Below are 27409 nucleotides of genomic sequence, written 5' to 3' on the forward strand. Positions count from 1 at the left end.
CCCTTGGCACCTGGGAGGCAGAGACAGGTGGATCTTTTTGAGTTCTAGGCCAGTTAAGACTACACAGAGAGACCGTGTCTCAAAACGAGTGAATGCTATACTTCAGAGCTAGGATTGCTGTTGAGTTGAGAGAATGCTCGGCCAGCGTTCACGGAGTCTTGAGTTCCACTCCAAGCATCACATAAACTATCCTGTGGTGCACACCTGCAATCCCAGGTAGGGCAGAAGCAGGAGGATCAGAAGTTCAAACCCATTCTGTTACATAATGAATTTGAAACCAATTTGGGCTACATGAGACGCTGTCTCCAAAAAAAAAAGGGGGCTGGGGACGGACAACAAATGTTACATTGGAAAGAAATGTTATCTAACTCAAGAATCCAATGTAAGCCTTTACCACGGCATACTTGGAGTTTTTAGTCTCAGCATTTGGGGTGGGGGCATAGAGGCAGGTGGATCCCTGTTGAGTGCACGGTCAGACAGGACTACATAGTTAGACCCTATATCAACTTATATATATATATATATAATTTAATAGTGTGGGGGACTTGGGTGGTAACAGAACTCTGGTAAAACAATTTTGCTATTAATGTCACCTGGTTCTTGAACTCTCAGGTGCCCATTCTCCAAGTGGACAGATTGCATGTCACTCAGAGCTCCTTACAGGCTTGCTGTCCATGCCACATTTCTTCTACTAAAATATTAGGCCAAAATACCATCTCTCTCAAAGCAGCCTTTCCTACCAGTGGGAAGTGGACAGAGAGGAAACTGCAGTTGGGGAGTACTGTATGAGAGAAAGCTAAATAAAAACAAAAACAAAAACAAAACAAAAACAAAACAAAAAAGTAGTGACACATAAAGGGAAAAAATCACAAATCAATTAGTGTTGATATATTGATAACTGATACTGAGTTAAAAGGTCATTTCTCTCCTTAGCACTTTGCTTTTTACTTTCCTTTCCTTTTTTTAAAGATCTATTTATTTTATTTATATGAGTACACTGAAGCTGTCTTCAGACACACCAGAAGAAGACATCAAATCCCATAGTGAACCACCCTACCTACTTGCTGGGATTTGAACTCAGGATTTCTGGAAGAGCAGTCAGTACTCTTAACCACTGAGCCATCTCTCCAGCCCCACATTGTTTTTTTGTGTTTGTTTGTTTTTTTGTTTTTTGTTTTTTGTTTTTTCTTGACAAGCTGTCTCACTATGGAGCCCAGGCTGGCTTTGAACTTGCAATCTTACTGCCTCAGCTTCCCAAGGGGAAAGACTGTCAGTACTGCTGTGCTTGCTCTTCTCTTCTTCTTTCTTTTTTCCTTTGTTCTTTTGAGAGAGCATCTAGTGTTGTTGCCCATGTTGGCCTCAGTCTCCCGAAGCAAGGCGCAAACAAACCTCCCTTCTCAGCCTCCTGCATAGCTAGACACACAGGCATGCCCCGCTGCACTCAGCCTGCATTTTCACTTTCAAACACCATCTAGACCTACTAGGATTTCACCTAAGCTGTCAGGGTAAGCAGTGGGGTGGACCAGTCAGCAGGCGAGCTACAAAGTGCGTGTTGGTTATCTCTTGTCCCACCATCAACGCCCCTTGCCAATGATCTAGGTTATGATCCTGTAGGGATGGGGTGTGAAAACCTGAGAAAGAGCTAAAAACTGTGTTCCTTTTTCCAGCCTTGGTCCTGCCTCCACCTAACTCCTCCCTTAGCCTCTGAGCTGGTGCCAGCTTCTTCAGGACACACACATTGAGATCTGTGGCCGTGGACTCCGACTCGCCAGAGCCCTAGAGTCTCGACTCATCTAACTTGGTTTCTGAAGGTCCTTAGCAGTCTGACCCCACCCTACCTACTCAGCCTCGTTCCCATGATTTCCCAACTCAAGCTGGGCTTCAAGCCCAGTGGTCTCCTCATGGTCCCCTGAGGGAACATTCCAGCCTCATTCATGGAATTTCTCAGGCTTGCCATCCTTTCGAGATCTTTTTGGTCTAATCAAACAGTACCCATCGAGCAAGGTCTCCAACAAGTCCCCTAACCCCACAGAGCTGTTTATGTTCTAGTAATTACAGTTCATATCCACAGAGCCCCGCCTCCCATAAACTCTCCAGAGCCTTTCAATTCTGTCACAAGGTCTTTTGGCACATGTGGTCTTGAACTGCTGCTTTCTTTCTGTTGTATCTCTTCTTCCTCCAACCTATATCTAAGCATCCATGAATTAAACTCCGGTAAATTGTCAACTTACAGGTTCGAACGGGTTACAGTCTAGTAGTACGGCTAGCCTGCAGTTGGGAGACAAAGAGTTCTAGGGACTCAGGTATTACTTTTCCTCTTTTGCTGCAAGCCTCTGTCAGAGGTGACAAATGCCAGATCGAGTTCTTCCCCCAAGTAGCATTGAGGAGACAGTTGATAATCAAGTTATCATCAAAAGCATTAACTTTTTGCATAAAACCACAGTCCTGCCCTGAGAATATTGGGTTCTAGTCACGTCACTGTACCCTTGGAATGATGTCATGATGCTGTATCAGGTCTAAGATACAAAATTACTTGAGAGAATGAGATAGGAGAAAAACTGTCTGAGTCAAATATTCTTGTTTTGGTTTTTGTAGAGGGAGGGGTAACAAGGTCTTGCTCTATAGCTCAGGCTGACCTCAAACTCATCACTCTCTGCCTCAGTATACCAATAGTTAGGGCTACAAGCATGTGCCACCATGCCCAGCTAAACTTTGGTTAAGGAGATCTGTTTTCTTGGCAGATGTGGTTGAAAGGGGATAGGTGAGGCATGTACACAGGGATGCATGAAAGAAATGTTGGATTTATTCACTATAACTGAACAATGTCCTATTCTACTAATGCACAGTAAATTTAAGCCATAAAACAACAATTCTAAGCACCATCTAAAATAACAGTGATATCAAACACACACCTGATTACAAGAGTCAAAAACAAAGCCAGGAATAACTGTCTTAATGATTGATGCGAATAAGGTATATCTAAATATTAAAAGAAAATTATACAAACAGTTTTAAATTTCATATGATGTTGCAAAGAACTTAAAGTAGCCAAAATCTGGGCCAGCAAGGTGGTAGAGCAGGAGAAAGTTCATTCACTGGCGAAAGCTAACTCCCAAAACCTGTCCTTTGACCACCACATGTATGTGTGGTGTGTGTTCATGTCCACTCTCATATCTGTAACACACACATGCATTTGCAGACACACTAAAAATTTTAGATGACTTGGTAAAATAAGCCTAGACAAGTGCTTTCCTAGCCCACACAAAGCTCTGGACCTCGGTACTGAAAAATTAATAAGCAGACATTTTACTTTTAAAAAAAGGTATATAGATAACAAGTAAGCACATGGAAAAATCATTAAAATAGTGAGTCACCAAAAGAAATGCACACTGAAATTAGAGTGTAAAACAACGGGCAAATATATCACAGACCAGAATGCAAAGGCTAAAATTATAAAAGAAAACATATGATGAAATTGTTATGATTTAGGCAAAGATTCCTTAGATGTAATGTAGGACTGAAGACTTGATCTAAAAAAGGGAAAAGTGAAGGCCAAGAACATAGCTCAATGGCAAGGCGCTTGCTTAATAGGCAAAAGGTCTGAGGTTCAATCCCCAGGTCAGCCGAGAAAGAAACACAGTGATTGGTTGCATTTTGGCTAAGATTGAATGCAAAACTAAAGACTTCTAGAACTAGACACTGGCTTGCGACTGTAATCTTAGCACTTGGGAGGTGGAGGCAGAAGGACCAGGAAAGAAACAATGATTGTCAAGCAGGACTATGATAGAGGTCTTGTATCTAGAGTCTATAAAGGACTCTGGGCAACAGACCTGAGCAGATATTTCACAAAAAGAAAGATCCAGAGATAACAAAGAAGCACATGGGAAAATGATTAAAATAGTGAGTCATTAAGGGAAAGGCAATTACAGTGCAACCCGATGGCGCACCAATAAGAATGGCCACCCACCAGTGCTAGTGAAGATGAGCAAACAACTTGGGATTCTTATCCTTTGCGAGGAGCAGATGTAAAATGATAAAGGCATTTGGAAAACAGTGTAATACTTTCTTTAAAAGTTGAACCTTCACTGGGCAGTGGTGGCACACACCTTTAATCTCAGCACTTGGAAGGCAGAGGCAGGCAGATTTCTGAGTTCGAGGCCAGCCTGGTCTACACAGTGAGTTCCAGGACAGCCAGGGCAATACAGAGAAACCCTGTCTCCAAACAAACAAACAAAAAAGTTGAACCTTCGCTATTGTTAGGACCCAGTTACTTTTCTTTCAGGTATTTAACCAAGAGAAAAGGAAAAATATAGCCATAAAAGGATTTGCTCACAGATGATCAGAGCAGCTTTGTTTCCAACAGTTAAAAAAAAAAACTAGGAAAAAACCATCAGAAGTCCAAAGGCTGTTGAACAGATAAACAACGGTTGTTTTGTCCATACAATGGAAAGCTACTTTGCAATAAAAAAAGATCGAAACATCTGCCAGGCATGATGGAGCAAGTCTTTTAATCTCAGAAATCTTGAGGCAGAGGTAGGCAGCTATCAGTGGCTGAGAGCGGTGTGGTCTGCATAGTTGAGTTGCAGGAACAACCAGAGCTACAATGTGAGACCCTGTCTCAAAAGAGGAAGTGAGGGAGAGAGGGAGAGGGAGTGAGGGAGAAGAAACACTGATATATACAAAAACAAGGAAGAGTTTTAACATAAATATCCAGAGAGAAGCCAGGCCAGACAGGACTGCATGATTCCAATTATACGAAACTTTAGAAAATGCAAACTAATCTATAGTGACAGAAACCAGAGCAGTGGCTGCCTTAGGATGGGAGGTGGAACTGCCAAAGGGTGCAAGGAAACTTCCCAGGAGCCCCACATACGCTAGCTGTCTCTTAAATGTGGTGATGCTTTCACTGGGTATATACATACATACGTCAAATAGGACCAAATTGTACACTTAAAAAATATGTGCCATTTATTGTACATTGATATGGTTTTAGTAAAGTTATTAAGCCACATGAAAGAAAGGGAGGGGGCCCTGGATTGTACAACATTGACTATGGTTTTGTCATTACATGGCATTACTATGTGAGTTTGCTGTATCATGTTGCTTTGCAGTAGTAGTGAAGGCCAAAAAGAGGCAATAGTCTCCCACTTCCCTAGAATACCCATTCTTTGATGCTACAGTAGAGTCAGATTCTGAGCCTGGAACTTATCACACATGCCAATTGTGGGGGACTTACACTGTTGTACCTCTGGCTTGCCAATGTTACCCTCTCACCCAGTCTAGAATGCCCCTAGAACATGGCCAATGGTCTCTCTTTCCTCTTTTGAAAGGCCATCTGCCCTTTCACCTCCAGGAAGTCTTCCCTAATGAAGCCAAGGAAGGAAAATGATTTTTCTCTGTGTAAGCCATTAGCCCCACATCATGCAATTTAGAAATATGAAGATCCCCTACCTGCTAACAGATAAATATATACATGTCCCTGACACTCTAGAATGCGGCTTGGAGTCTCCAAGAATAGATCTGGGTCTTGTCTTGTCTTGTCTTCTCTTCTCTTCTTTCTGCCTTTCTTCTCCTTCCTTCCTTCCTTCCTTCCTTCCTCCCTCCCTCCCTCCCTCCCTCCCTCCCTCCCTCTCTCTCTCTCTCTCTCTCTCTCTTTCTTTCTTTCTTTCTTTCTTTCTTTCTTTCTTATTACTGTGGTATTAAACTGGTCACCTTGAAAGCGTCTATGGTACTTGCTTTCTGCACGTTGATTTTTATAGACTCAGAAGAGTTGGACTAATGACTGTTATCCTAGAAAACACTGGAAAGACACAGAGTACCACCTCAGTCCACACTTGAGTACCTCCCCGTTATCAGGTATTTAGGGAGATTAAGACTAATTGTCTGGGTTGGATAGATGGCTCAGCAGTTAAGGGCACTGACTGCTCTTCTGAAGATCCAGAGTTCAAATCCCAGCAACCACATGGTGGCTAACAACCATCTGCAATGAGATCTGATGCCCTCTTCTGAGATGTTTGAAGACAGCTACAGTGTACTTACATATAATAAATAAATCCCCTTTAAAAAAAAAAACAACTAATTGTCCACTCTTTCATTGCTCAAGGCCTAGCTTTCTTAATTTGATGGGCAAGGATCACATGATCCACTAGCATGATCCATTTAGGTGTAGTCCATACAGGATACCTCTTATCTTGGGCTCACCTAAACACAACTGCAGCTACAGCAGATGGGACCTCAAAATCTTCTGAGGGGCCTTTGGCAAAAGTTCCCAGATCCTGAGAGCTGCTGGCCAAAGGCAGTGCCCCAGCCTCAAAAAAGGCCTTTGGACATTTGCTCAGCAGGGACCCAACATCACTGTAAACTGAAAGGATCGGAAAGATCAGAAAAGCAAGGCAAGCTGTGATGAGTCCAGAGTTGGCCAACTGGCTTCCAGAGCTTTACCCTCAGGAGGCAAACAGCAAACTGATGATTGCTAAGTAGTCCCCAGGGGTAGAACGGTATGCCTTTTCTTAAAGGAACAAACTTCCTCTGATTTTTCTCCTCTTCTTTTTATTTTTTAATTTTTTTTTAAGACAAGGTTTTGCTTATAGCCCAGGCTGACCTGGAACTTGCTATGTTGGCCAGGCAAGCCTAGAACTCTCCATTTTCCAGCCTCAGCCACTGAAGTGCTGAACTGACAGCTGTGTGCCATCACACCCAGCTCACTTCTGGTTTCTTCAGTGGATATTCAAAGTGAAAATAACGCAGACAAAAAAAAAACCATGGTAATATTAATACAAATATTAAAAACTTAATCCCCACCTTTAAACTGTTTTTACATTTTTATTTCAACACACACGAGAGTGCACACACGCGCACGCGCGCGCGCACACACACACACACACACACACACACACACACGAGAGCCTGTATGCACTCAATGCATGTGGGGGTAGGATCGGGGAGGGTGCGACGGCTTATATGTGGAGGTCAGAGGGCAGCTTGCAAGGATGGTTCTCTTTTTTCACCATTTTGAGCTCCAAGGACTGAGACCAGGTTGTAGTGCTTGGCAGCGAGCACCTTCACCCACTGAACTACCTTGATGGCTCAGGTTCCAGTCTTTAAAAAAGATTTGTTAGTCATTTAGGTGTGCTGTGTGCATGCCTCTGTGCATGTGGGGTGGGGGGAGGGTGCCTGCGGAGCCAGAAAGATGTCAGATCCCCTCAAGCTGAAGTCATAGGCAGGTGCAAGCTGCCTAACACGAGTTCTGGGGACTGCAGCTTTGGCCACCTCAAAGAGCAAGGAAGCTCTTATCCATAGAGCCATCTCTCCAGCCCCTCAAGCACCACTATTAACTCCAGAACTGTCTAACACTCAGAATGGCTTTGTAGATAACACACAGACCCCTGCACGTACGCACATGTGCGCACATAGCGCTTCTTCCATATCCCCTCTGTATCCTTCATGATGGCACAGTTAACAACAACAACAACAAAAAGACCTTAGCAGAAAAAAAATCTGTAAAAATCAGCCAGGTATTTTCAGGAATGGGCTGGCATGCCCTGCCAGCACTTCTGGCAAGGTGTTTAATTCTGGGATCTTGGCAAAGCTTAGGGTACGTGAATGGTGAAAAGATGCTATGACCAGCAACAATCTTAGCAAGGACTAAACCTAATCCGAGGAACACTTACTGGGTGGGTACACTGCGAAAAGCACTATGCTCAATGTTTTATATACATTATCCCATTCGTCACTCTATCCCTGTGAAGCATACAGTGAGACCCAGAGAGGTTAAGTCAATGTCAGACAGCCAGAGCCTGGCCTGGTAGGTCTGAGATATGAATGCAGACAGACCGTGCTCCCTTCCTGCTTTCTTCTAGTCTGAAGCATTTCTGTCTTCTTGAGAAGGATATTGGGTCAGACTAGAAGAAGGCAGGAAGCTTCCAGAATGGTAGGTAGACTAAGAGGCATGAAATATCAGCACTGGGAAAGAAACGACTCATTCAAAATTAAGACCTTAAGGCGAAGCTTGTTCAACTCGGACCAGCCACTTAATACCCCCCCTCACTCTCTCTTTTGGTTTTTCAAGACAGGGTTTCTCTGTGTAGCCCTAGCTGTCCTGGAACTCACTCTGTAGACCAGGCTGTCCTTGAACTCAGAAATCTGCCTGCCTCTGCCTCCCAAGTGCTGGGATTAAAGGCATGCACAACCACGCCCGGCTCGGTCTCTCTTTTGAGACAGTGTTTCTCTGTGTAGCTCTGGTTGTCCTAGTACCTGTTCTGTAGACCAGGATGGCCTCAAACTTAAAGAGATCCACCTACCTCTGCCTCCTACAGTGCCAACCATAGCCACTGCTGGGCTACTTTGTTTCTTGTTAGCTGCTTTGAGAAATGTTTCAGCACTTTCCTTATAGACCCTACTGCCTGAAACACTCATCTTGTTCCTCTGGGAACAGGCTCTTTGTCAAGAAATTCACCATAAGATAGTTTCCCAGCCCAAGTCAGGACATTCTAGTATGCTCTTTAGGTGTTTACCGAAGAGAAGCAAAGCCCAAAAATAGCAAGAAGATGTTGGGGGTGGGGGGGGAGATGAGGGGGGGTGTAGTCTAGGTGTTTTTATCCAATTGAACCTAATAAAAGCCAAAAGCTCACCTCCCATCCAGCCATGGAGGGCTCAAAAGTAGAACACACCCACGATGATTTTTTTCTGTGTCCAGGCAGAACCTCTCTAGACTTTAATCCCCAGCTGGCTGGGTGATGGGCTGTGATGAAAATCTCTGCTCTCATCACAGCCCACCACCCAGCCAGCTGGGAATTGAAGTCTAAAATCTCTGTTCTCTCCCAGCACTTGGGAGGCAGAGGCAGGCAAATTTCTGAGTTCCAGGCCAGCCTGGTCTACAGAGTGAGTTCCAGGATTGCCAGGGCTACACAGAGAAACCCTGTCTCAAAACAAACAAACAAACAAACAAACAACAAAATAACCCCCCCCCCCAAAAAAGAAAAAGAAAATCTCTGCTCTCTACCACCAGGGTCCCAAAAAAGCCTCAAACCCCAGGGGGGCGGGGGGGAGGGGGCAAGGTGGAACCTAGGCAGCAGATCTCTCTGGTGAACAATTGTGATATGTCAGCTTTGATGTCCTCTACCTCTCTCTTCCCCCACTTGCCTCCCTCCCTCCCTCCTCTCCTAGCTGGCCTGTGTTGAAGGGTGCAGTCCATAATGAAATGCTCTCAGCTTGGGTGGCGGGGAAGCCTGGCTACCCTTTGTGTATTATCAATACAGACTGGGCTCACTGTCTCGGCCAAGCATTTTGTACGTCCTGAAGTGGAGATCGAGGTTTGCATGAAGCCACCCACACTCACTGACCTGCTCTTTTATGTGACATGCATTTACCAAACAATCATCCAGGCTTCGAAGGTCAGTCCGTGGCCAGGGAATAGAGAGAAAGGCGTCTTTTCTCCCCTTTCTGCTGGAGCCACATCTCCCCCTCGCTGTCCCCGCCCCCTTTCAAGGTCTAGCTCTCACCCGAATCCCTCACAAAGCCTTCCCTCCCTCCTCTAGCTGCTGCTGACCTCAGAGTCCTGGCCACGCTGGCCTCTGCTCCAAGAAGTACAATTAGCACCTGACCAGCCCCTGGCCTGGCTGCTTGTCTTCGCCTCTGATTGTTTCAGTGTCTTAGTCATCTCTGCCCCACCACGTCCTTCCCTCGGCTCCCCCACAGCTCATAGCACAGGTTGGGCACACAGTAGGTGTTAATAAATGTCTGCTGAATTGAAACTCAGCAGCCCCTATGAGGTCAGAACCCTCATAAGCACCCCGACTAGCAGTTTCTTGGCAACCAGCGCTGGGGCCCAAGCTACAGGGCATTAGCTGCGCAGCCGCTATTACAGGACACACGAGGCTCAGCAGCCAGAGATTTGCAGGCAGGTTGGTGTTGATGAGAAAAGCCCCTGACCCCCAGGAAAGCGCCCATGGGATTCTGGGTACCTTTCATGGGTTTCTTTTCTCCCCTGCAGAACTACTTTTCAGTCTGAGAACCACAAAGGGAATAAATTGGCAGTGAAGCCAGAATCCTTTTTGCAGTTTAGAAAACCAGGAGTGATAACCAAGGTCAGGTTGGGGTCAGGCCCAGAACAGAGGAGCAAGGGTTGCCCAAGGCTCTTCCTAATTCAGCAGGGGATCCAGGGATGTGGAGGAGGCACGCCAGGTGTGATCTCTGCCATTTCAGAGGGCTTTAGGAGTGGGAGGGACCATAAGTAATGCCACCCTGACCCTGGCACGCAGAAAATCACAGTCCAAAATGCCTGTCACTTTCAGCCTACGCACGAGACTAGTTTCCCTTCCCCCTCCTTCACCAAAATCTTAGGGCAGACTTGAGAGACAGATAGCATTCAAACCAGAACCCAGCCATCATCTCCAAGCAAGGAGAAGCCTTCAGTTTGGGGCACTTGGCTCCTCATCCTAGCCCAGGAATTTGAATTTGGCTTTATTTTATTTTTAAGAATTATTTATTTTATGTATATGAGTTGGACACATGAGAAGAGGGTATTGGGTCCCATTATAGATGGTTATGAGCCACCATGTGGTTGCTGGGAGTTGAACTCAGGACCTCTGGAAGAGCAGTCAGTGCTCTTAACCTCTGAGCCATCTCTCCAGCCCTTTATTTTATTTTTTATTTTGTAAATTTATTTTGTGTATGTGTGTTTTGACTGCATGTATGTCTGTGCATACTTGGTGCCCAAGGAGGTCAGAAAAGGATGTCAGAATCCCAGGGACTGGAGTTATAGATGGTTGTGAGCCACCATGTGGGTGTGAGGAATCAAACCCAGGTCCTCTACAAAAACAGGCAGTGTTCTTAATTGCTGAGCCATCTCTTCAAATCCTCGAGTTTGTTTTTAAAGTCTATTATTTATACAGACAACATACCCAATCTACCTGCACGCTTCCTACATCCTACCACCCATTTCAGCCAACATACAACCCTAGAAGGCCAGTGCTGTCTTCTTCCTCCTATTTTCTCGGCCAACACTTCATTGGGGCCAGCCTAGTACTAGGACCAGCTCCCAGTAAATTTCTGCATTTGCTGAGTTGGACCTGAGTTTTAGGCTCTGTATTAGACAATATCACAATGCCAGTTCCATATGGGCCCTGTACCACACAGTCTTCTAATCAACAGCCTATAGGTAAGAACACATTTGTTCCTCTCCAACTTAGTTACTTGATTCTTTTGCCACTTAGTGAGACTAACGCATACAGCTGACTGGGGCCATAAAACTAGTAAATGGCAAAGCTGGGCTTTTAACCCTGACAGGCTGGCTCTCATGACTGGGAGCAAGTGAGGAAGTTGTGGAGGCCAAGGCCAGGAGTAAAGGGCTCCCTAGAAAAGCCATACTCTTAGCAAGTGGCTAATTTGGACCTATCTGGGGCCAAAGCCCTAAATGTTTGCAGCATTAGAGGCATTTTGAGTATGTTATCAACCAGTCCCATGATGGGCCACAGGGCCCTTATTTTTAGGTCCCAACATAATAGCAGAGACGGCTGAAGCTATTGCACTGCCACTCAGTACTGTGTGAAGAAGGCTGGATTGGGGGGGCCCCGGACTTGACCAGGGGTGGGCACTAGTTTCTGAGTAGCCAGCAAACAGTACCATGGAGGGGGGAATGCCAGGCATAGTTGCAAACAAGCCACTCCTTCAGCTCACAGAGAGGCTGGGGTGAGGGGTGGCAATGGTGGTGTCTGCTTCACAGCCACCCCCCCACACACACACACACCACAAGAGATCATAGGCTTTGAACCCAGCTCCAGAGACGCCCATATTCGAGGCAGCTTCTTAAAGCTCAGGTTTGCTGTCGATTATTGTCACACACCTAGAGAGGGCTCTTCCTGCCTGCTCAACTCCATGTTTTCTCTGCACTGGGTCAAGAAGCACTTTTTATCTGGGGAAATCCTAGGGCTGACTGACATTTTTACTTGCTCTATGAGTTTCCTGGCCATTTTTGATGCCAACGAGCCCTGCTTCCCCAGAACGAGGGGGAGAAAGATAGGTTCTTTTCACCTTCTTTCATCCTGGCATTCTCAGGCCAAGCAAGGGTCAGCTCACAGGAGTTGAATCCCTAATGGGTGTGCCCACCAGCTGTTGGAGCCAGCTGTGGTGGCTCAGGCCAGGGGTGGTGACCTCACTTCCGTTCTTACCTCCTCAGAACTCCTCCCATTTGAGGCCCCACCAGACCAAAATCGAGAAGTCCAAGGTTAACTGTTCCTCCCCACTTTAAGAGCTAATTAAAATGATTAGCTACAATGAACTGTCAAACATTAACTAGAAGAAGCTGCAGGACCAGACAGGCCTCTATCTCAGGCAGAGGGATGAGGGGCAGAAATCAAAGGGTTATCAAACCCCCCCCCCACCCAGCTCCTCTGCGGTGGTGGTTGGGGGTACCCAAGGGAGTCCCACTAAGCTGAGATGCTAAGGGGTCAGGAGGTAACTCTTACATCAGGACGTCTAAGTCCCAGGCCTACTCCCAAGGAAAGGGCATCAAAGTTTAGGGGTACCGTGGAGGGGGCAGGAATTCCTAAAGCGGTTGCCAGCTCAGCAATGTCTGAACCGCCTAAGGCAGACTCTGGCATGGGGGGGGAGCTTTGCGCTGTGCGGTTGTTGGGTCCCCTCCGAAGTAGCAGGGGAGGAAGCCAAGAGGCGGGAGAGCCGTGGAGAGCGGGAACACGGGAGCGGGAAGCCTGGCGGCTGGCTGACACGGAAACTCCAGCCCCTGCCAAGAGGTCTCTATTTTGGCAGTTCAGGTCTCCAAGTCGTAGGTTTACGTGCGAACGGGCGGGCTGGCGGGCGTGTGTGTGTGTGTGTGTGTGTGTGTGTGTGTGTGTGTGTGATCGCGACTGTGAGTGTGCGTGTCTCCAGTGTCTGGCTGTGGAAGCCCTAGGGGCCACTGGTTCAACCTGGTCGGAGTCGCCTGAGTCCGCAGAGCCTCCTGCCCAGCGGCGTTGCGATCGCCGATCGGCACGGGGTGGGGGCGGCGCCGCAGTCACTAACGGCCTCTCCACTGAGGCTAAGCTGGCCGGGGCTGACCGAAAGCGCCTTCCCGCCCGCCGCCGCCACCACCGCCGCCGCCGCCGCTCACTTCTGCTTGTGACCTCTGGAGCTCAGACTCCTCACAGTTCCCAGGCTGAGACACACGCACCCTTCCTGGTCTCCACCACCCTTGATGCCCCACGCGGGCAAACTTTTCGAGCTCTCGCCCCGCGTCCCAAGAAGCGGCGCCATCGACGTACCTGAGGTCCGGCGCTCCTCCGGTCGCCCGGGCGGGTCTGGTGACCCAGGCTCTTCGGATCTCGGTCGGCGGGTGGTCCCCTCGCCGTCTCAGAGCCCGAGACACGGGTCCCCAAGGGCCGCCGGACCGCCTTCTCCTCCCCCCACCTCGAAATCGGGGCCCCGGCCGGCGGCGCCGGGAGCTGGGCGCCGCGGAAAGGAGAAGTGGCGGCTGAGCGCAGCGCCGGGTCCGTCCTCGCGGCCGCCGGGGGCCGCCCGCCCTCCCGCCCGCCCTCCTGCTCTCCTCGGGGCCCGCCTGCCCCCGCCGGCCCGCGCCCGTGACTCACCTCGGCGCCGGGGCAGGCTGGTCCGGGCGGGCGGGCGGCCGGGCGAGGCGCTGGGCTTCTCCCACACGTCCCGCCGCCGCCGCCGCCGCCGCCAATGGCAAAGTTGGAGGGCGAGCGAGATGCGAGCCCCAGGTGAGACGGCGGCGCCCCGGATGAAGAGGAACCAGGGTGCCGGCAGTGCGACGGGAGTCCCGAGGTTCCCGGGAGGCCGCGCCGAGGGAAGGGCGGCGGGGGGCACCCGCTGATGAGGAGGGGGGCGCGAGCCGCTGGAGAGCTGCGCCGAGGCTAGCGAGAGAAAGGGGAAATCGCACTGGAGACACACACAGCACACACGCGCGCACGCACGCACACACACACACACAGACACACTCACACACAGACACACTCACACACGTCCCCGCGGGCGGAGGCTGGGCTGGGCGCGCAGGAGGCAGGGCGAGGAGGGACTGAAGAGCGGGAGGGAGGGACCGACGGGAGGGACCACGGGCTAGCGGGCGGGGTGGAGAAGGGAGGCTGGGAGGAACCAGGCACCGGGGTGGAAACAGCGCCCCTCCACCCCAACCCCGCCACGGTCGCCAGCACGGCAGGGGGAGCCTTGCCAGGGGCCCGCGCAGGCTCTCCTGCCCCGCGAGCCTCGCGGCCCCCCACCTCCGCGGAGAGGTCAGAGAAGGCAGAGCCCCTCCCGAGCTCACGTCGCACGAGCTGCTTCCCTAGCGAGCACCCCCCTCCCACACTCTACTCATAATTGGCGGGGCCCGGGGCCCTCGGCTCTGACTGGGCGCTTCTCGGCGGGAAGTCCCACACAATATCCCGTGGAGCTATCCTGGGGATTCTGGAAGGCGGTACTCCGATGGCTTGCTACCTCGGCTGCCCCCCACCACACCAGCACTCCACAGTACCAAGCATGCACTGTGGCAACCAGGCAGCTTAGCAATGATGGGAAGAGATGGACAGAGGGTACATTTTGCAAACAATGTCCACCCCACCCCCACCCCACCCCACCCCTTGGAGTCTCTGAACAGAGATTTCCTGGATTGGTGTGACCAGAGAGTTGCAGGAAAGTCTGACCGCTTGGGGGGGCCAACACAGCAGGTGTACAGTCAGCCAGAACTGGGGTTCAGGGAGAGAGCCTACACCCCACATTTTCGATATAAAGTCAAGCAATGGCTGTCCTTGAGCTGCCCACTTCAACCCATTTGCACTTTTTCTCCGTATCCACACCAGTCCCCATCTGGTACCACAGCTAAGGTCCTGGGAAGGTGTCTTCTGGAAATTGTCATTTCTCACAGCTCTATGCTGACTAAAGCGAGGGTGGGGAGGGCTGCGGGAGAGGCACGCAGGGGGCGGGGCGTGGTGGGAAAGCAGAGAGACATGACCTTGGCAGAAAGCCGCTGGGGGTGGGGAGCTCCGGGGGAGGAGGGCCCTTTGAGAGATGGCCAAAGGGGCTTCAGGTCAGGATCTACTCAACCACCTCCAAAAGCCTGCTTCATCAGCTTTGGAAAAGATGATCCTGGCTCAGGGCTTGGGTAGTGGGTGGCATCATCAAAAACGGGTGTGGATCACAGGTTAACAGTAAAAGATCTAGAGGCTGCACTAGGGTCCTGGCTCCTGAAACCTCCTTGTTACTCATAGACAGACAAGTCCTGGAAGCAAGGACCAAGAGCAAATTTCCACTTCTTTTTCTTTTACAAGTGAGCACATTCTCTTTAGGAGAGTCTAGATTCTGGAAAAACACAGCTTTCTGTTGGACTCCAGCCTCTGAGGCTCTCCTTTCTAGTTTGGGGCAGGTCTCAGACAGCTTCGAAGCTCACCAAGGCCAAAGTGGGTACAAAAACTAAAACAGTAAGCCTCACATAGTGTTTCAGGTCTTTAATCCCAAAACTGGGGAGGCAGAGGCAGGTGGGTAGCTAAGAGTAAGGCCTGCCTGGTTTACAGTTATAGTAAATTCCAGGTTGGCCAGAGCTGCATAGTGAGACATTCCCACCCTACCCCGGGTCTCAAAAACAAAACAAAACAAAACCACACACTACCTGGCTAGAGAGATGGTTCAGTAGTTAAGAGATGAATTGCTCTTGTAGAGGACCCAGATTTGGTTCCCAGCACCAATAATGGTGGCCCACAACAGTCCCAGTGGCTCTGATTGCTTCTTATGACCCCTGAGGGCACTAGGCTCACATTTGGTACACAGTTTTGCAGGCAAAACATTTCTACACATAAAGTAATACATTTTTTTTAATGAGCATGAATTGGGTGTGGTACAGGCCTTTAAAATTCTAACATTTGGGAGGCAGAAAAAGAAGGATCTCTGAGTTCAAGGCCAGTGTGATCTAAATAGCAATTTCAGGTCAGTCGGAGCTACACAGAGAGACCCTACTTTTAAAGCATAGGGGATGGTGCTGGGTGATGGCTGAAAGCTAAGAGCACTTGTTGCTCTTGCAAAGCACACAGGTTCGATCCCAGCACCCACATGGTGGCTCACAACCATCTGTAACTCCAGTTCCAGTGGGTCTTATGCCTTCTTCTGACCTGTGAAGGTCTCAGTCACTCGTGTGGTGCACAAATATACATGCAGGCAAAACATCCATACACATAAAAATAAAACAAATCTTTAAAATGTTAATTGAGGATGCTAAGAGCTGCCCCCACAACACTGGTGGTGAGGACTAAGTGAGGTGGCAGGGTTTACGTCAGGGCCTGGTGCCTAGTAAACCCACCCTCCATAAGTGTTCACTATATCCAACCTCCTCTTGCTTTCTCAAATCAGTTCGTGGAAGAAAATGTAGTAGAACCAAGGCAGAAGCTGTTGAGGACTTAGGGTGGGTTCCTTCTGAAAATATATGTGGTATCAACCAAGGCTGGTGCCTAAAGGCGGAGAGCATGAGGCAAGTTTTCCCTCTTGAGAAGGACAGGGAAAGAGGTCAATACTGTGGAACACTTAAAATGTCTGGCTGTATTGCTTGCTGGTGACTTGCAGCTCCACAGCTTGTGGGAATCCCAAAAGTTCCCACCTTCCCCCAGCCACGCAGAACTAACCACAGACCCACACCCTCCTAGTTGAAGTCAAAGCAAACCCTACACCGCCCCCAACGTGATGAAAACCTTGGGCTGATCTCACCATGTCTGTGTATCACATGGGAGACCGTGAGCAGCCTGAAGAACAGCTCTGGCTGCCTATCCCAATAGCTCTGTTGAGCCTCGGCCTGCTGGCCCTTACCCACTTTGCCTCCTATGTTCCATGCACCCACTGGGTAAGCCCCCACCAGGTGGGGCCAGCCAGGCTGAGTTTACCATTCTCCTGGGGACAGCCACTGTCTCTGGCACTGGCTTATTCCCTCACTTGGCAGGAATTCCCCTTCTCGGATTGCCTGTAGATGCCCAGGAAGCGCCATCCGGCAGTCCCCTCTCAGTCTCTCTTTCCTCCCTGTCCCTTGGCTGCCTTGCCCTAACTGGCTCTCAACCCTCAGAACCTCCCCCTGCTCCCTCAGTCTGGGTAGGACCCCTTCTGCCCCCTTGCTTTCATTTTGACAACCTCCATTGCTTCCTCTCTGTGCCTCCAAAGGGTGTTTTTTTTTTTTTTCCTGCAAATCACCCAAGGCTGTTTAGAGACAGGTCTATTTTTTGTTCTCCCCACCTCTGGCCCCCTCACTTAAACTCATCGGCCTCAACAAATTCTTTTCAAACCTGTGGCCAGAACAAAATACCACAGTGCCAGTTTCTACGTTCCTTGCTTTCCATCACAGAAATACACTAGGAAAATTGTGGATCAATCAGTTTTGTTTTTTTTTTAAGGGAAAGCATATTCAGAATGAGGCAGAGAAATCAGTTTCAAAGAATCCTCCCACTCTAAACGTGGGAAGCTCCATTAGCCTTTCGTAAGCAAGCCATCATTTCTCAGTTGTGTTTAGGAACCACGTTTGTAGTCATGGGTTTTCCAGAAAGGCCTAGGTATCCAAATGACAGACAGAAATCTTTTTTTTTTCAGCTTATAATGTTTGTTGTATTTTTTATTTTTTAAAGACTTATTCATTTATTATATGTAAGTACACTGTAGCTGTCTTCAGATACACTAGAACAGGGTGTCAAATCTCATTACAGATGGTTGCAAGCCACCATGTGGTTGCTGGGATTTGAACTCAGGACCTTCGGAAGAGCAGTCAAAGCTCTTAACCACTGAGCCATCTCACCAGCCCCAGACAGAAATCTTGATGCTTCAGATTATACCTAATCAGCATAAGCAGTTTGTTCTAAAATCTTGTTGATGACTTGGCAGGATGGTACATTGGGTAAAGGCATCTATCTGCCATTAACCGTAAAAACCGGAGCTTGAGCTCCAGGATCGAAAGAGGAGAGAACTAATTCCCAAACGTTGTCCTGATGGCACTCACATATGCCATATAGAATGTTCACACCATACACATCCACTCACACACACATTTTATTTTGATTTATGCAATGAATTGTTTTGTTTTTTAAAGGAAGGTTTGTCGATTAGCACCAATATCGAGGCTCTTGGGATAGATGATACAAAAATTCATCAGTTGTTCCTTCTTATAATGGAGATTCCTAGCATGTTGCAGTGGCTTGCTACTGAATTCTTAGTGTTCAGGAGGCTGAGATAGGAGCACTGCTCTGGGTTTAGGAGTAGCCTTGGCTATGGAGTAACGCCTTAAAAAAAAGTAACAATAAATAAATCGACCAAAAATAGGGGGTATGGAAGAATGGCACAGAAGCTGGGGAGGGGGGAAGGGCGGGGGGGGGGGGAGCTCTTACCATGCAAGCCTAACCACCTAGGTTCAATAATGAGAATCCACAGAAAACGTCCAAAATGGTTGGTACACATCTGGAATCCCATGTCGAGATGGGGGAGGGGGCAGGTGACTGACTTGGTTGAGAGCTCCAGGGCATCTGGGGCTAGATTAGCAGTGACAGAGCAACTAGACAGACCCTGCTTCAAAACAAGTAGAAGACAAAAGTTGACTCTCAAACGTTGCCCTCTAATGTTCAAAGATGTATCAAAGCCACACGCATAAATACATATATACTTACATTTTGGGGGGGGGAGTTCTTTTGTGGTTTTTGTCACAACTGATCTTTATTTAACTGCTCAATTTTAATATGAAAAAAGTTAGCTATGTAAAATCATTTCAATTTTACAGAAAAAAAATAAAACTGATACAATGTTTCTACTTGACGCTCTCAGATGATCTGTAGGAGAAGTTGGTGATGTAGCTAATAGTGACTAAGATCAGAGAGAGAATATTTATGTATCTTTAAAGATTAAAAAGTTCTTTAAAAGGATTACATGTTTGCTCTCCTGAGAGTCGCTGGGACACTGAAAGCCTCTACAAAATGTCAGGGAAATGTGTGTCTTATGTCTTGGACAGCCGCTCAAGAGGCTACTGAAGGGAGTTGGCAGCCTGATATCAGATGCTCTGGGCCTTGAGCTGGCACTCAGCATGTCAACCCTAGACGCAGTGGCTAATAGCAAGTGCTGTCCCTGCCATACATCCAGGAGCCTTGCTGGTGTTTAGGAAAACATACTCATTTTCCATGGCTCCTCAGTTTTGGTGTCAGGGAGGTTTGGGGACTGCAGAGAGGGAAAGGAGACACACCTCTGAGTCACTTGAAAGGAAAAAGAAGTGGCCTCAGGCAAAGCTGAATAAATTAGAGCACCACCCTCCCCCAGTCTCAAACCCTGGCCTAGGACTCTACCAGAGATAGTAGAGTACTGCAGGGTTCAGGGCTGCTGACCAGTGACACCAGAGTTCATCCTTCATGCCTCAGCCGTTTCTGGCCTAAAACTTGCCTGGGCCATCTTTTTAGAGAAAATTATAATTCTCTTGTGTCTGTGCATGGTATATGGTTCTTGTGAGCGTGCGCACACATGCACGCACACACACATACACTCATACACACTGGGCTATCCCTTTGACTTCTGATGTGTCCTTCAAATGAAATTGGAGAGCCTTGGGCTTGACTAACCTGCCCCCAACACAGTGTGAGGGGATTAAAATATCAAAACATGGAAAGCTTGGGTTTTTTGTTTTGCTGTTTTTGCCAGAGGAGTGCTCTGGAGGCTTTGAGATACAGCGGCCAGGAAGTTGGTTTTCCCTCCCATGATGGAGAAAAGAAGAGTGTCTAGGAAGAGGAAAGGGCTCCAGCCATCTATGAAACTGTGCATGTTTTATAAGGTGAATGGTGCCCCACCCCCAGCAATCTGTGCAAAGTAATGGTAACAATAAAGACAGATGTAGCGAAGTTGGGGAGAGAACCTGGCTAGGAACAGAGATTATGAAAAGTACCAACTGGATACCATGTGAGGGATGGGCCTACTTCCCAAGGATCCAGACAGGGGATGGGAAGGGGAAAGAGGCTGGGGTACCATTAGACTCTGCAGCATACATATCCAGCTCCTGCTGAGGGGCAAGCCCAGGTTGGGGAGAGTACCAGGAAGGGAATGACTGTTCTCTTTGGATTACCCCCATCATACAGGAAATCAAAGACAAGCCTGCGACATGCCAGACAGAGGCAACAAACATAGGCCACTGAGCCACTCCTCAGTGTCCCTAGCCTGACACTACATCAGGCTTTGAGTGTTGTTGTTGTTTAATGCAATATTTAACATCTATGAAGGTGCACTATGAGTCATTTCATGGAATGTCTAGGCCCCTTTGCTGGCAGAAAACAAATTTTCCAGCCCTCTTTTGAGGAACCCATCCAACTCGGCTTCTCTGCTGCTGGTCTGTGTGTGAGAGAATGAATGTGTGGCATGGGCCTCAGCTATAGGGTTGCTTGCTTAAGTGTGCCTCTGTGTGGGTCTCATGGCTATAAGTGTGTGTGTGTCTGTGTGTTCGTTCGTACAGGGCATGCGCATGTGTATGTCTGCTAGGCAACGTGGTATGTGAGCCTGTGCATCTGAGGGTGACTACGTGTACATTCCCGCCCCCCCCCCCCCAGTGCTGGCAAATTATCTTCCCATCTCTCTCTCTCTCTCTTTACAAAGTGAAGGGCTGACAGGGAAGGAAACAGTCCAAAAGTGGGGTAGCAGGGGAGGGGAGAGGGGCTGGAGGAAAACCAAAGCAATTCCACTGGACAGAGGAAAGTGTCAGCCAAGGATGAAACCGAAACCGAGGCAGCAGCTTTAATGCACTAGCACCCAGGGATCTTCCCTGGCCTGTCTTCCCCCTACTCCCCCACTCCCCCACTCCCCCAGCGAGTGGACATTAGTCAGCCTAAGATTCCCAGATTCCAGTCCCCAAAGCCTGGACTTGATATGGAAGCAAAGAAGCTAGGCTAGAGTTTAGTCCATGGTTAGCACGTGACCCCATTAAGCACCCATTATCACATTAACACAAATTAGTCTATCAGATTGTCTCCCAGTCACCTCGTAGGGCATAGAGCCAGATTGGCGCTAGAAGACAACACAGGGTGACATCAGTGGGCCACAGGCTGAGAACTGGAAGTCAAGTTGGGGCAGACTCTAGAGGTAGAAAAGGAAGGCAGGGAACATCAAGTTTTGTTCTGGGAGGGGCACCTAGGGAGAAGGGGCTAGGGGAAGGGAGGTGCTTCCAGGAACAGTTTAGCTAGGCACCAACACTAGGAAAGAGGCCGGGGTTCTGAGGTCTGGGCAAGAGACAGATTGTATTTCTCCTGGCACACAGTGAACCCTGGGAACGTTTAGGATCTCTTCAGGTTTTTTTTTTTCCTCTTTCCTTTTCTTTATGGAAAATCTTTAGATAACTTTCTCAGATGACTGAACACCCTGAAAGCACAGAGTTGGGAAGACTGGCAGAGAAGAGGTACCCAGAACGCTGGGACAGGTTCTGAATTTATTTATTTATTTAGATTCAGCAAAGAGGGAGCTACTCTGCCCAAATATTTTATCTGTAAAGTTGTACCATGGAAACTGGCCCACTAGCCTTTTTGGAAAGGATTAGGTTGGAGTCCCCAGGTGTTCCCCTCTCTGCTTAAAGGTGTCTGGCCACAGGTTATTTTGGGGTCTCCATTTGTCACCTCAACAGTCACCGCATAGCCATAAACGACACACAATGGGAGGTCTAACCAGCACCATGGCTCCTTAGTGAAGAGTTAGAAGAGAGTTAGGTAAGGGTTAGGAGAAATGGTTTAGCGGTTAAGTGTAGTTACTGCTCTTTTAGAAGACCAGAGTTCGATTCCCAGCACCCATAGTAGGGGTAGGCGCTCAAAACCCACTGTAACTCCAGCTCCAGGGGATCTGATACCTTCCTCGGGACTCCACCGGCAACTAAATTCACACACACAAACCCTTATAGACATAATTACAAATAATAATAAATCTTTGGGAAATTAAACCGTGCAGCGAGCAAAGCTGCCAAGTTTGAGCCCCTGGATGAGCCTCAACGTTTTCTTCCTATGTAACTGCAGAAGATTGACAAGCACAGAACCCCTAATGGTCGCCCCAGATCCAGTCTCAGGCTGAACCCTCTTCTAGGTTAAGCCTTGGTCCCAGCCTGAGCCTCAGTCCTGACCACAATCTGCATCTCTGTGCTGGAGCTCTGTGGTCTCCAGGGAGCCAGGCTAGAGAGTAGCTTTTCAGGGAAACCCACCCCCAGTGTCTAAGACGCGACTCAAAGTTTCCATTCTACTGCCCACAGGTCAAGAGGAGTATCCCCAGATTGCCAAGAGGCTCTGAAAAGCCAGTGCCTGGGCTGAAGTGAGCAGCCTGGCCTCCAGCTCAGCAAGGGTCTTAGAGGGATTAAGGAAAAACCTCTCACTTTCCCTCTTTGGTGGGAGCAGCTCTCTTGCTATTTGGAAAGGAAGAAGCCTTCTTTTGAGACGAAAAGAACATCACGATGAGCGGTTGGGCTCTGACTGCCCGCCACGTCTTTCCTGGCCATCCTTTTTCTAGGAACCAGGACCTCCCCATCTCGAGATCACCCCCTGCGGGGCAGAGCGCTCCCACCTACCCTGTCGGCGCGCGCAGGGCGCCTCTGCAGCGCCACCTACAGGTAGAACGCACATAGCGCAGCGATTCTGACCGCTGTAGCCGTTCCAAAGGGGCAGCTCCCGGAGACCAGGAGAGGTCTGGTCTTCTGTGCTCCCAGCCCCTCCAACTTTCCTGGATGGCGCATGGCCTTCCCTAGCCGCTCCTGCCCACAAGCGTCCTAGCCAGCCTGGCCCCAAGCCCAAGCTATGCGTGGCTCGAGCAGCCCGTGCTCTAACCTTTCCAGTCCTGCAGCTGCACTTTAAGCGGCCTTCTGCCCGGGGGCGCCTCTTCCTGGGAAGCAGTGAAGTCACGCTGGGCCCCGATCCGCTGACTCAAGAGAACGAGAATCCTCCGCCCTGCTGGGCACACCCCTTGAAACTTTGCCTCAATTCCTTATTTCTTGCTCCCGCCCCTCCATCTCCTTCCTTTAGTTCCCCAGGCTAGCAGCAGCAGCAGCGTCTCCTCCCGGGGAAAGGATTCCGTGGGGGCAGCTGGGAGGAAAGTGAGTCCACGTGGAGACCTCCCGCACAGTGTTCTATCCCACTAAGCTGCCCAGCTCCGAGGCTCACAGGGTTCCCGGGCTGAGAACAACAAAATGTTTGCAACTTTAGGCAGCACTCCCTTTAGGTATCCTTTTCCAGTTAGCCACCGCCTAAGGGAAGGGTCTGCTGAGAGGATTGCTGGAAAGTCCTCTTCCCTCTGATAGGATTGCTGGAAAGTCCTCTTCCCTCTGGGAGGATTTCTGGAAAGCCTCTTCCCTCTCCAGGGTCTCAGCACTGCCTCAGAAATCATAAAAGCTGAGGTCTTTTCTTTGGAACCCCCTGTACTATTGAACGTGGCTTGCTGGGGTAGGGATGGTTCACTATGGCTTGTGCCACCAAGGGGACCAGTTTGGAGTGCTCTGAGCTTTGAACTGTCCTGGACCCAATAATCAAGAAGAGATGATTACCTGATGTGTCATCATGACTGTTCCTTCTGGAACTTGGTACTGGACAGGTTCCGGTTGGGGTGGGGGGGACTTTGAGGTGGTTTTCGCCACATCCTTTTGTACGACTATATCAGGCCAGTGGAAGGCCAGGGCAATTGGCTTGTGTTTCTAGGTGGAAGCCAGAATTTCCCATCTGTTGCCTGGAATATTCTTTCAACAAGGTAGCTGAAGGCCTCAGGCTCAGGTAGGATGCAGAGAACAGCTTCAAGCTGGGCCTCTGGTGTCTGAAACACAAAAGCTGTCCTTTCTTTTTTTTAAAAAACGATTTATTCGTACATTGTGGTTCTCCTTGGACACACCAGAGGAGGGCATACAGATGGTTGTGAGCCACCATGTGGTTGCTGGGAATTGAACTCAGGACCTCTGAAAGAAGAGCCAATGCTCTTAACCATTGAGCCATCTCTCCAGCCCTGTCCTGTCTTCCTTGAGGGCCACGATCTCCCCCCCCCCCAATTTAGAGTTCTTTTATTTTACATGTATGATAATTGAGAACAACCATGTGGGTGCTGTGAACGGAACCCTGGTCTTCTACAAGGGCAACAGATGCTCCTGACACTGAGCCATCTCTACAGTCCCAAGGGGGGCATGGCCCCTAAAACACTAAAACATATTTTTTTACCTAGCAAATTATGAGACTAGAATGCACACACACACACACACACACACACACACACACCTACCCTGCACACAGTTTCCCATTGTGCATGTGTATCGTTAACAGCTCAGCACAGAAGTTCCCAAGCTTCCTGGCTCATTTATCACACTGTACTTCAAGGCCTGGTGCTGCCAAGGCCATGGCCAGCGTGGAATTGACCATGGACGAACAGTAAGGGAGTGGCGTAAAGATGAGGCTCTTGGCTTCTGCGGCATGGGGGAGGCTTTCTGAAATGCTATATTCACATCAAATGGAGAACCATCGTGGGGTTAGAGTAGCTTTCTACCTGCCAACCCTGTAAGGTGTTTGGGGAGGATTGGTGCTCTTAAATGACTGGGCAGGAATGTGTGCAGAGGGCTGGCGAGATGGCTCAGTGTGTAAGACTGCTCTTACCTGAAGGTCCTGAGTTCAAATCCCAGCAACCACGTGGTGGCTCACAACCATCCATAATGAGATCTGACGCCCTCTTCTGGTGTGTCTGAAGAGAGCTGCAGTGTACTTACATATAATAATAAATAAATGTTTGTGCCAGAGCGAGCAGAGGTCCTGAGTTCAATTCCCAACAACCACATGGTGGCTCACAACCATCTGTACAGCTACAGTGTACTCATATACATAAAATAAACAAATAAATCTTTTTAGAAAAAAAAAGGGCTTCGGCTTTCTTGTGGGTAGGGGAGTAGATTCTGGGTTTAAAGCCAAACATTACTTTAGGGGCTAGAAGAATGCCCTGTTTCAGAGATCGGTTTTGAAGATGTCAGGTTCTCCTTTAAAGGGAAAACCCGGTAGGTTAAAAAAGACTCAGCTGGATGATGGTGGTGCCCAGCCTTAACTTGGGAGGCAGAGGCAGCTGGCTTTCTGAGTTCAAAGCCAGCCTGGTCTACAAAGTGAGAACCAGGACAGCTAGGGCTACACAGAGAAACCCTATGGGGGTGGAGGGTAGGGCAAAATGAAACAAAACAACCAAACCAAAGCAAACCAAAAGATTCCAAGGCCATAAAAGCTGAAGATAGCCAGGTGTGGTGATGTATGTGCTATGCCATTAATGCCAGTAAGGAGTAAACCTGAGCTTCAGTGAGACTCTGGCTCTGGAACAAAACACCAAACCTCTAGTTCAGCCAAAGGGGGAGTGGAGTCATGGTGAGGAGACATTTTCCAAAGGCTTCAGATTCTCTTAGCATCTGCTCTAGGGCTCAGGTAATGGAGACCACGGGCAGATAAAACACAAAAAGACATTTAAAACTCACACCCGGGGCTGGTGAGATGGCTCAGCAGTTAAGAGCATGGGCTGCTCTTCCGAAGGTCCTGAGTTCAAATCCCAGCAACCACATGGTGGCTCACAACCATCTGCAATGAGTTCTGACGCCCTCTTCTGGAGTGTCTGAAGACAGCTACAGTGTAGAGGATATTAGAGCGCCGGCGCCTAGGCAGTGGGTAGCAGAACACTCCCATCCATGCATGCACACTCGCTCCACTGTGCTCCACTGCCTCAACAGAAAAGACAAAGAGTACCTGCTGCAACCTGAGGAAGAAACACATTGAGAATGTAAAGCAGTGTGTGGTGGCAGGAGGAAAGCAAGAGAGTGAAAGGCTTGAAGAAAACAGAAGAGAGCTACGGAACCAGGCTGGGCAAAAGGACTTCAGACTCTATCTTCTCACTGAGCATTGTTTACTCCATGTTTTGTTCACAGGGAATGACAGAGCAGATGCAATCAGAAAATGGTTTAGTCAGTGAAGTAGGATAATAAAGCAATGTGAGAGGCAATGAAGTTTCATTTGCCATTCACACAGGATACTCCCAGCACTTGTGTTGCACTGGCAGTCCCCTTTGGCATGTCTATGTCTGCCACCAGGTTATAAAGCCACTGAAGGCAGGGCCTATATATGACTCATCTCCTTATCTCCAAGACTTAACATGATATGCAGGAGTTGCCAGAAAAGACGTAACAAATGTTACACCAATCTCTGTATGTATTTCCAAATTCAACACCCATATTGACTGCTCCCCACAAAGAGCTTTGGGTGGAAACTTGCCTGAGCTTTCCTCAAGTGACATGCAGACCTAGAGGGCTCCTCGGAGACTAGGGAAGGTGAGTCAGAAAGGGTGAGACTGGTAATGGACCTGCTGGGGAGGTCACGTTTGTCTCCAAATTGTCAGCATTTCCTAGCCAAGACCCAGGAGAATAGCCTTGTGGTGAGATGGGCTGTGTTTATTGCTCGTTGCAGCCAGGAAGGTGGCACATCATGGGAGCCAAGAGAGTGCTCGAAAGGATTTGCAGATGTTGGCTGGGTTTAAGGTTTAAGGTTTAAGGTTTAAGGAAGCTGGTCTTAGCTCTGGACTAGCTGTTTCCAGGCAACAGGAGTCATCCTCCCATTATTGGTTTGGCTTTATTTATTCATATTTATATTTGAGACAGGGTCTCATTAGTAGCCCTGGATGTCCTGAAACTCACTAGTTCAGAACACAGAGATCCACCTGCCTTTACCTCCCAAGTGCAGAGGTTAAGGGTCTAGATTGCCACACCCTTCCTGGGTTGACTATCTGAACAAGTCTTATCCAATAACAGGGTAGAGTAGAGCAAGACTAAAGCTATGTATGATTGGTAATGAAGTAGCAGGCAGTTAGATTACCCAGGCTCAGGGATTTTTTTGGTCATTTCCTGTGGTTCCCATGATGTTCATGTTTCTGCCTCAGGCACATAATGTAGAAGTCTTTTTTTTTTTTTTTTGTCTAGATTCATTGTGGTCATGCAGAGCCTTGTGTGATGCTAATGTTCTGAGATTTTATGTTCAAAACAGTACTTGAACCTATGAATGCCAGGTCAGTTACTAGCCATAACAAGGCTTCCTGATAGTACTAATTCAGCTTCCGGGTGTCAGGGGTATTTTCCCTTCTCAACTGTCTGTTTTGAGATGATCTCTGGTTTATAACTAGAGTTTGGCAGTCCAGTATCTAAGTACTTAGGCCCTCCCTGTACTATGACCCAGTCACACCCATATGTAGAACCAGCCAGGCTGGGAGACGTCATTACTGGCTTGGGCTTTATGTATCTGTGTGTGGTACTGTGTATATGTGTCTGTGACCACTAGAAATTCTCTGATAAGATAGGAATGAAAGCCAGAGGTAGGCCTACTTCTTCTACTCTGGTCCCAGGAGGACTTTCCTTCTGCCCAGAGAGTGAGGTGTTAGCATGGAATCCCAACAATCTGGACAGCAAGGG

At 48.7% G+C, this 27409-nt stretch overlaps 1 protein-coding gene across 3 annotated transcripts in view; it reads right to left on the minus strand.

Annotated features, from left to right (window-relative positions):
• Window positions 1–22841, minus strand: part of Elf4 (E74-like factor 4 (ets domain transcription factor)) — a 52084-nt gene extending 29243 nt beyond the window's left edge. Inside the window, exon 1 of one of the 3 annotated variants that reach the window (NM_019680.2) lies at window positions 22782–22841. The gene's annotated coding sequence lies outside the window, so the exon portion shown is untranslated. Of the gene's footprint in view, window positions 1–13256; window positions 13513–13580; window positions 14029–22781 lie in introns of those variants that run through there. The other 2 variants (XM_006541527.1, NM_001381876.1) reach the window with 2 other exon arrangements.
• Between the last annotated feature and the right edge of the window lie 4568 nt (window positions 22842–27409).

Source organism: Mus musculus, chromosome X, assembly GCF_000001635.26.
Source record: "Mus musculus strain C57BL/6J chromosome X, GRCm38.p6 C57BL/6J".
Taxonomy (NCBI): Eukaryota; Metazoa; Chordata; class Mammalia; order Rodentia; family Muridae; genus Mus; species Mus musculus.